Source organism: Hyperolius riggenbachi, chromosome 5 (genome assembly GCF_040937935.1).
Source record: "Hyperolius riggenbachi isolate aHypRig1 chromosome 5, aHypRig1.pri, whole genome shotgun sequence".
Taxonomy (NCBI): Eukaryota; Metazoa; Chordata; class Amphibia; order Anura; family Hyperoliidae; genus Hyperolius; species Hyperolius riggenbachi.
Window position 1 is genome coordinate 394,276,324 of NC_090650.1, and position 13,130 is coordinate 394,289,453.

Below are 13,130 nucleotides of genomic sequence, written 5' to 3' on the forward strand. Positions count from 1 at the left end.
GGCTAGCAATCTGAGATTCGGACTTTAAGAGGAACGCCAGTGAAAATAATGTAATAAAAAAGTGCTTCATTTTTAAAATAATCATGTATAAATGATTTATACATGATGTATTCAGTGTTTGCCCATTGTAAAATCTTTCCTCTCCCTGATTTACATTCTGACATTTATCACATGGTGACATTTTTACTGCTGGCAGGTGATGTCACTGGAAAGAGATGCTGCTTGCTTTTTTGGCAATTGTAAACATCTGTAATTTCCCACAATGCAAAAAGGCTCCCACAGTGTAATGCCAGGACTATGGTCCTGACATCACACTGTGGGAGGGGTTTCACCACAATATTAGCCTTACAGAGTCCCCTGATGATCCGTTTGAGAAAAGGAAAAGATTTCTCATAGGGAAGGGGGTATCAGCTACTGATTGGGATGAAGTTCAATTCTTGGTTACGCTTTCACTTTAAAGAGAACCTGAGGCGAGGTTCTAACAATGAAATCCCCATCCAGATTCCTCCTAAGCCCCCCCCCCCTGCGCTCTGCGAGACCCCATAAATCACAGCCGCAGTGTGCAGGCTGTGTTTACCTCCTCCTGTCAGTCTCGGTGCTCCCCCCGCCTCCTGCATCGCTCCGGTCCCCGCCCACGTCACTTCCCTCCTATCAGCGGGGAGGGAAGGGACGTGGGCGGGGACCGGAGTGATGCAGGAGGCGGGGAGCGGCGAGACTGGCATTACAGAGGTAAACACAGCCCGCTCTGACACGCTCTGTGTCGGCAGCGCGGCTGTAATTTATGTGGTCTCGCAGAGCGCAGGGGGTGGGCTTAGGGGGAATCTGAATAGCAACAGAGGCTGGGCTCTATAGGCAGACCCAGCCTCTGTAGGGGGATTTTGTTGTTAGAACCCCACCTCGGGTTCTCTTTAATCCCAACAAGTGGGACAGGGCCCAAAGAGAGGCAGAGACTTTGAGGCAGGGCCAGTTTAAGTGGTACAGGGGCCTCCTACCCCCAGGAAAGTAAATCCCGAGCTGCGTACCATCAATAAATCCCCCCGACGGCTCTACAGGCCCCTGCACAATGTGTGACTGCATTGTCATAACTCACCTGTCCCGAGCGCTTCTCCATCCATGCTCTGTCTTTAGCCCCTCTTTTCCATGCAGCACATGTTATGCATAAATAACCTGTGCCGGGTCATAGAGAAGAGGCAGGCAGAGGGGATGAAGACAGAGCATGGATGGAGCAGCACGTCGGGACAGGTGAGTTATTACAATGAAGCCACACAGAGGCACCAGGGACTCAGGAAGAGTTGGGGGGGGGGGGTAGACCACTTGAGGGGTCTGGTGGCGCAGGGGGTCCGGCAGTGTTTGGGGGTCCTGGGGGAATTGCCCTCCTTGTCTAATGGCAGCACTGGATTTTTAGTTTTCCGTGATAAAAATCTGATCGGTTGTATTGGAAGAATCAGATAGAAGAAAAAAACAAAAAATGAAGCAGAAGATGTAGTCATGTATGGCCAACTTTATTGACCAATTTCACTGACATGGCACTTTTACAGGCAGCTGTAAATGAAATACATAGAAATGGACCAATTTGATCTAAAAGTTTCCACCAGACCGGTTTCACTTTTGACAACACACTGAAATGTACAGAGAAGCCTAGCACGTGCAGCTGGGAGGGGTGATCAGAACAGTTCAGAACAGAACAGTTGGAACTGTGTCTCCTGCTCCCTGTCACCTCCTTTCAACCAAAAAGATGGCTGCCCCCATGACAAAGATCGCAGCCCCCATGAATCACAAACATTTGCCTGTTCTTTTAAAACAGGGTTGGTAAGAGATTATATTACCTATCTATTCTAATTAACATAACTAATGTAACTTAATGACAGTATGTTTGTTTAGGCTGAAGTTCCCCTTTAAGCACGCTACTTTTTCTATTGGATTGATCATAATGGTACATGCTAGGCTGGCTTTAGCATGTAGTGTGGTTGGTGGTCTAGGGGGTAAGTCAGATATCTACTACACGCTGAGACCTGGGTTCAATTCCTGGCCAGTGTATGTAAGCTGGCTTTTAAAAAAGTACAAATCCTTAATCATGCTACTTTTTCTATTGGATTGATAATAATGGTACATGCTAAGCTGGCTTTAGCATGTAGTGTGGTTGGTGGTCTAGGGGGTAAGTCAGATACCTACTACACGCTGAGACCTGGGTTCAATTCCTGGCCAAGGTATGTAAGCTGGCTTTTAAAAATGTACAAATCCTTAATCATGCTACTTTTTCTATAGGATTGATAATAATGGTACATGCTAGGCTGGCTTTAGCATGTAGTGTGGTTGGTGGTCTAGGGGGTAAGTCAGATACCTACTACACGCTGAGACCTGGGTTCAATTCCTGGCCAAGGTATGTAAGCTGGCTTTTAAAAAAGTACAAATACTTAATCATGCTACTTTTTCTATTGGATTGATAATAATGGTACATGCTAGGCCAGCTTTAGCATGTAGTGTGGTTGGTGGTCTAGGGGGTAAGATAGATACCTACTACACACTGAGACCTGGGTTCAAATCCCAGCCATGGTATGTAAGCTGTTTTGAAAAACTGCAATTCCCTACAAGATGGTGGATGGAGGGTGGAGGGAGGAGGAGAGAAAAATTAAAAAATTTCCGACGGAATCCAGAATTCCGCGGAATTTCATACAAATCCGGCGGAATTTTAATAGCGACGGAATTTATCATTGACGGAATCCGTGATTTCCGGCGGAAGGGAATTTGCTGGTTCCAATCATCCCTACTAAAGACTGCCTCAGTGCATATAGTGGCCCCCGAAATGTCGGCGAGACATCTGACATGCACAGGGCTGGATTTACCATAAGGCACTGTAGGCACATGCCTACAAGCGCCTGATGATGGAAAGGCGGCTCATGCCCCTCCCCAGTGCCTCTCTCTCTCCTTCCCTATGCAGAGTCCCGAGTGGAGTGTAAATGAAAGGTTACTCACCCGACTCTCAGAATTCCATTGATGATATCTACCATCAACTAGGGCCACCTCTATCTACTTAATACTTTGGATAACCTCTACCTACTTAATACAGAGTGAACCTTTGGCCAGGGCTTTGGGGTCGGTACAAAAATCATCCGACTCCTCAGTTTATGAAACCTCCAACTTCAGGTACCAAAAAATTGCTCTGACTCAAACTCCTTGGCTCCGAACTCCACAGCCCTGCCTCTCTACATAATACTAAATGGCAACTGGCTGTAACTGCCTATGCCAGGCAAGGGAAGTAAGGGAGGAGTGACAGCTGGACTAGCCAGCACACTTGCAGTGCGGTTCAGTGAGGGTTTGTAGGTTAATGGAGGGAGAAGTCTAGGGAGCCAGGACATCTGTGCCTATAGGCTCCTGCGATGTAAATCCGGGACTGAACATGCAGGTTGATCCTGATCCGCTCCCATCTCACACTGTACAAGTGGTAAGCGCTCCTTGCCCACAGTGGAGATGGAGAAACGGACCTTTTGCCCATACACCATGCATTTCCGCCTGGACGTGCGCCCCATCAGCAGATCAAGCAGCGTAGGCCACATCCGGCAACACCCCGCCCCTTAGGAGGACGTCATTTCACTCCCTCCTCAGGAGGGTTATATTCAGATGCGGAGTGGGTGCCAAATTACAGCGGAGGCGCCACTCGTGACTGCACAGCATCACCGGTAAGTCCCTTCCCGAATGCGATCACCATCATGGATCACCTCCGGTTTCTATACCCCCAGGCCCCCCCCCCCTTTTTTTAAGGACAGGTATTCACCCACCCCAAAGGGCTCACTGTGCGTTTTTTACACCTTGGGCATGTAGTTGAAAACCCTGTCACTGCACGCAGGTACGCATGCAGTTGATAGGTCGTGACAGTATATACCCACACATACAGGGGTGATTACCACCCCTAGGACGAGGGCCCCATCACAACCCACGCTCATGTTGCACGCAAGTGTGCATATGTATATATGTGTGTGTAGATATGGCAGTATACGTGTACATGTATATGTATATAGATGTATGTGTGCGTATATGTGTTATACATCTTTATATCTCTATGTTTTTATATCCAATATCATCATACCTTATGCCCTATGGGGACCCTACACGCATATATATTGATATACCGCACAGGCTTCTATAATTCTACAATTCGTTTATACATCAATCCATTTGGTTTTGGACCCTGCATGTATATGTGTGTGTGCATGCACATACATGTGGATGTACACTCTGTTATGGATATGTGTTTATCTATCTGAGGGGCCTCTTGGAATTCTATAGAGGGTTTTTATGGTGATACTTATGTTTTTATGGAGATATGATTATAGAATGGAACGTGTTAGTTTTGGATCAAAGATGTATATTGATGAACACAATTTTTTGCAGAATGTGACATAGTTCCTTGTTCTTATTTTATCTTGTTGTTTTTATTTTATTTTGTTGTTTGTTTTGTCGTTTATATTTTAGTTGCTCCTACCTGTGTGAATTTTTTGCCTGAGGAAGCGGACTTGGGATCCGTGAAACGCGTTGCAAAATTAGTTTTTTGTATAAGGAGTAATAATTAAATTATATGGTTTTTATTACACCAAATTAGTGCTTGTGCTTTTTGTGAGGTGAGCAAGTCCACCATTGCTACCTACAATTTTATTGTTTTAATCTGACCTTTTATTCTTCTGGCGCCTCCTTATACTGAGTACATATTGATCCACCTGGTGGATGGGTGTTTACACCCCTCTTTTTTTCCTCTACGGAGAGCGACTTCTTTAACCTGAGCGAGGACAGGTTTAACCACTTAAGCCCAACTGGACGAGATTTCTCGTCCAGTTGGGCTGCGCGCACCCGCGGGCCCCCCCGTGCGCGCCCTCGCTGCTGGCCGCTAGCCCACCGATCAGTGAAAGGGATTATAAATCCCTTTCGCTGATCGGACCCCCCCGGAGAAAAGCCGACAGCGTCTCTTCAGACGCTGCGGCTTTTCTGAGCTCTGGTCTCCTTTCTTCTGCCTGGGAGCGAGATCGATCGCTCCCAGGACTTTTTGATTCTGGCCATCTTGTGGCCAAATAGCAAATTACACCTTAAAAAAAAAAGTTTTAAGAATAAACCTATAAATATATTAAAAAAAAACCGTTTACCTCCCACACCAAAAAATACCCACATACAAGTTTAAATAAAAAAAAAAAAAAATTACAATAATAAAAAAAAAAAAAAAACATAAATAGTTACCTAAGGGTCTGAACTTTTTAAATATTCATGTCAAAGGAGTATATCAATATGATTTAATAAATTATGGGCTTCTAAACAGTGATGGACGCAAAACGGAAAAAATGCACCTTTATTTCCAAATAAAATATTGTCGCCATACATTGTGATAGGGACATAATTTTAACGGTGAAATACCCGGGACATATGGGCAAATACAATACGTGAGTTTTAATTATGGAGGCATGTATTATTTTAAAACTATAATGGCTGAAAACTGAGAAATAATGAATTTTTTCCATTTTTTTCTTATTCTTCCTGTTAAAATGCATTTACAGTAAAGTGGCTCTTAGCAAAATGTACCCCCCACAGAAAGCCTAATTGGTGGCGGAAAAAACAAGATATAGATCAATTAATTGTGATGAGTAGTGATAAAGTTATTGGCAAATGAATGGGGGGTGAAAGTTGCTCGGATGTAAAAAAATTTCAACCCTTCGGGCTTAAGTGGTTAATCTCCTCGCCTGCGATTGAAGTGGTTGCCCCTATCGGCAACCCATACTTGTGAGTATAAACAATTTTTCTTACAATTGTGCCAACCCAAAAAAACGATAACACACTATTGGGGGCTCTCGATCTCTCTTTCTCTTTTTTTCTTGTTACATATCCTACGTGGACGAGTCCAACGTGTGATCGATTGTAGACCCCACCATACAACCAAGGAAAAACATACATTCAATTAACGATGAATTTCATAGAACAACGAAATGTGCATAGATCTGATTTATTGGCTATCCTTAAAAAATCAAATGCATCTAACATTTCGGATAACATGGATGAGGAACCCAGAACCAGGGCGGAAACCCTTATCGATCTCAAACCCATGTTTCAAAAATTAGAAAATGCCCTTAAAGATGAGTTCTTCCACCAAGCAGACATTTCCATGCAAGAAACCTATATCGAGGAAAAAATATCCCCGGACGGGATAAGAGTCAAAACCTTATCAGCATTCCCGAAAGACACCACCTTCACAGAAGATTGGTATAAGTACCTTGAAACATGCTCGGAAGGCATGATGACACGCATCATCAAGAAACGGACCTCGCTTATAGAGGAGCTACAACCAGTTATAGCAGACTGCAAAAACACACTAGCTCCACACACATGTAGTGTCAAATACCAGGCACTCATGTCCAATCTTATTACAAGAGTAAGAAAATTTGAACACGACACCATCGACAACAAACTAAACAAACTCAACAGGGATAGACTAGCATACTCAGAACACAGGGAAAGAGAACGAAAACCCAAGGCCCCCCCTCCCCCACGCCCACCACAACAAGACCCAACACATCATCCCTATAGGGGTCCCACACCAGGGTTACCACCTGCCACCATCCCCCAACTGACGAATCTACGTATTCCCCCACCTCCCTTTCTATACCCCAACTTTCCCCCACCACCAATACTGCCCAATGGAGAACCCACAAACAACCTGGGATCCCTCCCGACTATACAAGGATACGTACCCCCAACGACCACAACATCACAGAACACCCCAAGTCCTACACCGACATTCACCCCTAGGACCATACCAGTCCCAGGCAATACCTGTTCACCTAAAGCACACAAATTTGTGTTTTCAAAACTACCACCTTCTAAGAACTCAATACCATCCTTATTTAAGATATTAAGCAACAATACACACAAAACCAAGAAAACCACCCAAAAAATCCCCCATCAATCGGCCAACAACTCTCAATCACAGTGTAATACACAACTCAGTATGGATCCTCAAAACTCACCTAAGTACAATTTCTCCAAAGGTCCACCACCACCTACCTTATTCAGACACACCACAAATTTACCTATAGACATCACCTCCACCACAGGTATTTGCCCCACATCAATCACCCCAGGGGACACACCCACCAATACTACATCAGACCCAATCACCATCACGAACAAAGATCCCAAGCACATACCTCAACAGCCCTCTACAGCTAGTGACCCACCTAACAAAGAGGATGATGAGAACTACTCACAATATAGTGTTTATAATACTCAGAAAGTTTCGGCTTCCGTGGCCCATCTGGAGGGTCCAAACCAGAGCATAGACGCTACTGATCCACCAACTCCCACCTATCCGGGTCCCGACAGCCCAAGCGAACAGTCAGAGTCTTTTTTAGATCTTCCATCGACCCTCACGAACCACCAACCGGACCCACTACATACACAACTTCCCAGCCCCAAAGGCTCAAACACTGTCCTACAACCAAAAAGCATACGCAAACGACCTTTCAAAAACACAGGAAAAGAGGATCAAGGGGAAAGGGGAAAAAGAAACAAAACATAGCTGCACCCACTAATCATGTGACCAAATCTATCTTCAACCTATCTGACTATATACTCAAAGAAAATGAAATACAAATATTAAGCAAAGGACTGTCCTTTTGTCCCACTAATATGGCCCAGCTAAGCGAACTCTTTGTTGACTTAAACACCTTCATACGGAAATTGACTCTGAAGAGACATTTCGCCATGAAAAAAGTAAGGGATAACAACAGACCAATCCTTACCCAAGACCCAAATACACCCATTGTAACTGTTAATGATCAGGAAGTACACCTCGAAAAATGCATAACGACCTCCCTTAGGGCTAGATCTAGATTTTATCCAACTGCATCCAAAGAAAGCTTTATTGAAACCTTTTATGCACTCACTTTAGAAGACATGCAAAAACTATGCCAAGAACAGGACATTCCCCAAACTAACCTTACCCCATCTGAAAAGAGAGCTATCAATCACCTCAAAAATAACAAGAATCTGGTAATCAAACCAGCGGACAAAGGGGGGGGGGTATAGTCATACTCAATAGAGAGGACTACATTAGGGAGGCACTTCGCCTGTTACACGACCCTGTCAGCTATTGCATCCTTCCAAAAGACCCCACCATCGCATACAACATGGCACTTAAAACCTTCATCAACCACGCCCTGATGGAAGGTATCATCACCAAGGATGAGAGAAATTTTATACTGATTGAACATCCTGCTGTTCCATTTTTTTACCAATTGCACAAGATCCACAAATGCCTACACAATCCCCCTGGCAGACCCATTATATCCGGCATTAATTCCGTCACTAGCAACCTATCCAAATTTGTAGATCAACACCTGCAAAAAGACGTACGAAAATTGGACTCGTACACGAGGGACTCCCAACACCTCATCGAAATATTAAAAGATTATGAATGGAAAGCAAACTACACCTGGTTAACATGTGACGTTTCTGCACTCTATACTAACATAACACACGAATTTGGTATGGAGGCAACACAATTCTACCTCCAATCTGATCCAGACATGCCACAAAAACAAAAAATCTTTCTGCTACAGTGCGTAGAGTTTATACTCACGCACAATTATTTTACCTTTTTGGACACTACATACCAACAAATAGGGGGTACGGCGATGGGCAGCAGCTTCGCGCCAAGCTACGCCAATCTGGCTATGGGCCTCCTTGAAACCATATACGTCCTGAATAATAACCCATTCAAAGATCACATTGTGTTATATAGGCGTTACATAGACGATTTAGTATTTATCTGGCAGGGTGACACAACCCACATTCCATTATTTGTCCAATATCTTAACTCCAACAGGGCCCAACTCTCATTCACTTTCCAATACAGCAACACATCCCTGGAATTTCTGGATCTGGTCTTGTTCCATGAGAATAATACCATCAAAACAAAAACCCATTTCAAAAAGGTGGATTCCAATAGTTACATTCACTTTAGCAGCTTTCATCACAAACCATGGACCACCAATACCCCCTACAACCAATTTAAACGAATCTACAGAAATTGCACGGATGTCCAAGATTACGAAATACAGTCCAAAATATTAGTCAACAAGTTCAAAGAAAGGAAATACCCAAAAAAACGTATTCAAGATGCAAAACACAAAGCAAAATGCAACCAAGAACCACACACTACTCATGAGAAGCCAAAGTCGGACACCACATTACGGTTTATCACTAAATATAATGCCAAACACACAGCCATTAGAGACATACTCACCCAGAGATGGGAGATATTACAACAGGATCCCTTTCTATGTGAACATATTCCTAACAGACCCATAATGACCTATCGAAGAGCACCCAACCTCCGAAACCTATTGGCTCCAAGTAAATTAAAATCCCATGAAAAAAAGGAGGTCTCACCCGTAGGGTCCTCTGCATGTCTCAAGAAACGATGCCTAGCTTGTAATTTTATCACCACCACCGATCATGTCATATCCTATAGCAACAAATTAGTATACCCTATATATAAGCATATAAACTGTGACACCAGATATGTTATCTACGTGGCCACTTGCCCATGTTTGGTCCAGTACGTGGGCCGCACCAGCCAACAATTAAAAGACAGAATAGGTCAACATAGACGCAACATCCAGAATGGACTGGCCACCCACAGCCTATCCAGACACTTTGATCAGTTTCACAATAGAAATGTATCTGAAGTGTCCTTCATAGCACTGGAGTCCATAAATCCTATGGCCCCCAATGCCATCCAAACACTAAAAAACAGAGAAATGTACTGGATTCAGACACTCAAAACACTCACACCCCTGGGATTGAATGAACAACTTGAAAAGACGTTTTAAATATATACCTCACACACCCAAGCCCATTTAAGACCATCACAAGTCAACACCCCCGCCCCCTCCCCCCTTCCCCCTTTTTTGTCTCATCCTTCCCCCCCCCCAACACCCCCCCCCCCCAAGAAAAACCAACCCCCCCAACCCCCCCCCTCACCTTTCCATAATACCCTCAGCACCATCGGATATACATACAACTCAGATACTCCACAAAGTCGCTCTTTTTTAGCTTTTTAGTTCTTATCAAATATTCTTGATGCACGCGCGTGTGTATGTATGTATGTATGTATATGTATGTGTAGATTTCACTCTCCCCCCCCTTTTTATGGGGAGATGTGTGTGTGTGTGTGTGTGTATGTATATATGTGTATATATATATATATATATATATATATATATATATATATATATATATATATATGTGCATATGGTTTTCATGTGTATGTATATATTATATTATATATTAAATTTTTTATATATATATATATATATATATATATATATATATATATTTTATGCATTTTTATCCTTTTAGACTTATGTCTATCCAAATTGTTTGTTTTCCTGTATATACCGTTTTCCCCTATATATACTATCACCTACAGTGTGATCTGTCTTGTTACTTGTGGAGCAAAAGCCACAGACAGGACAGAATACCACTAGTGTTATGTTTAGGCCACTTAGCGTATCAGCCACAAGAGGGAGTATAGAGCTCCTTATACTACATTGATATTATATGCATATATTGGTATAATGAATGGTTCGTATGTACACCTGTATTGTACACATGCTGGAGCAGCATGTGTGGATAACATATAGCATATGGTGTATACATATATGTAGAGAAAGATATATGCTGTGGTTGGTCACCTTTGGAGACTTCAGATGTATGTGGGTATGTAGGTATCTATACATTTATGCTGATACCGCCCAAAAAGGGAAAAAAAACCCGTCTTGCCCGCAACATAGATGGGGCTTGGTCTTATCATTTATGATGTTGCTTATTTTATTTTATTTTATTTATTTACTTCCTTTCCCCCCCCTCCCCCCTCTTATGTTTAGCAATTGATTAATCCAATGATATAATTTATGCGTGTCGGCAATATGTCCCTCTGTTGCTGATTCGCATATCTTTTTCCCTGCCACATCAAGTATTGTTTAATTTCAACAAGTTGGCCACATAACATTGTCTCTTCTGATCCGCTCCCATCTCACACTGTACAAGTGGTAAGCGCTCCTTGCCCACAGTGGAGATGGAGAAACGGACCTTTTGCCCATACACCACGGATTTCCGCCTGGACGTGCACCCCATCAGCAGATCAAGCAGCGTAGGCCACATCCGGCAACACCCCGCCCCTTAGGAGGACGTCATTTCACTCCCTCCTCAGGAGGGTTATATTCAGATGCGGAGTGGGCGCCAAATTACAGCGGAGGCGCCACTCGTGACTGCACAGCATCACCGGTAAGTCCCTTCCCCGAATGCGATCACCATCATGGATCACCTCCGGTTTCTATACCCCCAGGCCCCCCCCCCTTTTTTTAAGGACAGGTATTCACCCACCCCAAAGGGCTCACTGTGCGTCCTTTACACCTTGGGCATGTAGTTGAAAACCCTGTCACTGCACGCAGGTACGCATGCAGTTGATAGGTCGTGACAGTATATACCCACACATACAGGGGTGATTACCACCCCTAGGACGAGGGCCCCATCACAACCCACGCTCATGTTGCACGCAAGTGTGCATATGTATATATGTGTGTGTAGATATGGCAGTATACGTGTACATGTATATGTATATAGATGTATGTGTGCGTATATGTGTTATACATCTTTATATCTCTATGTTTTTATATCCAATATCATCATACCTTATGCCCTATGGGGACCCTACACGCATATATATTGATATACCGCACAGGCTTCTATAATTCTACAATTCGTTTATACATCAATCCATTTGGTTTTGGACCCTGCATGTATATGTGTGTGTGCATGCACATACATGTGGATGTACACTCTGTTATGGATATGTGTTTATCTATCTGAGGGGCCTCTTGGAATTCTATAGAGGGTTTTTATGGTGATACTTATGTTTTTATGGAGATATGATTATAGAATGGAACGTGGTAGTTTTGGATCAAAGATGTATATTGATGAACACAATTTTTTGCAGAATGTGACATAGTTCCTTGTTCTTATTTTATCTTATTTTATCTTGTTGTTTTTATTTTATTTTGTTGTTTGTTTTGTCGTTTATATTTTAGTTGCTCCTACCTGTGTGAATTTTTTGCCTGAGGAAGCGGACTTGGGATCCGTGAAACGCGTTGCAAAATTTGTTTTTTGTATAAGGAGTAATAATTAAATTATATGGTTTTTATTACACCAAATTAGTGCTTGTGCTTTTTGTGAGGTGAGCAAGTCCACCATTGCTACCTACAATTTTATTGTTTTAATCTGACCTTTTATTCTTCTGGCGCCTCCTTATACTGAATGCAGGTTGATTAAACATTTGTATGTAGTTTCATTGTATGACCATTGATTGCTACTGATAATAGCAATGAGCATCCCATCAAACTGAAAACACCACGTTTTCAGTTTGATGTGATGATAGTTGTAGTCATAATATAATAATTAATCAATATTGTTGGTAATTCTTGGAATAATGACTACTCTTCTTCTGCAGGGACATGGGAAATTCTGGGCTGTCTGTTCTCCAAAGATACATAAACCAGATGTGCAAAGAAGTGCAGTTTGAACTTAATTAGTTTCAGATACTCATAGCTGGCTGTAAATTGAATGGAAAAATGATGTTTCATTACATTAATTGCAAAATTCTGGGCTACCTCCAGGCACTCTGGTTTCCTGTCATATCCTAAAAACATACAGATGAATTAACTGGATTCCCTCCAACATTGGCCTTAGACTATGGGAGGAACAAGTGACCATAACTATGTTAGGGATTCGATTGTGAGCTCCTGTGAGGGAAAGTCAGTCACATGACTATGTACTCTATAAACTCTATAAAGTACTGCAGAATATGTCAGTGCTATATAAATACATAATTATAATAATAGTGACATTACACTATGACAACGGTAGAGATTACATTGCGAGCTCCTGTGGGGGACAGTTAGTGACATGACAATGTACTCTGAAAAGTGCTGCAAAAAATGTAAGTGGTATATACATGTATAATAATAATAATAATAATAATAATAATAATAATAATAATAATATAGTAGGACATTACGCTATGACTGTGTTAA

The 13,130-nt window shown here is 42.6% G+C and overlaps 1 protein-coding gene across 2 annotated transcripts in view; it reads right to left on the minus strand.

Moving 5' to 3' along the window:
* Positions 1–13,130, minus strand: part of DPYS (dihydropyrimidinase) — a 103,572-nt gene that overhangs the window by 72,963 nt on the left and 17,479 nt on the right. The window lies entirely within an intron of this gene.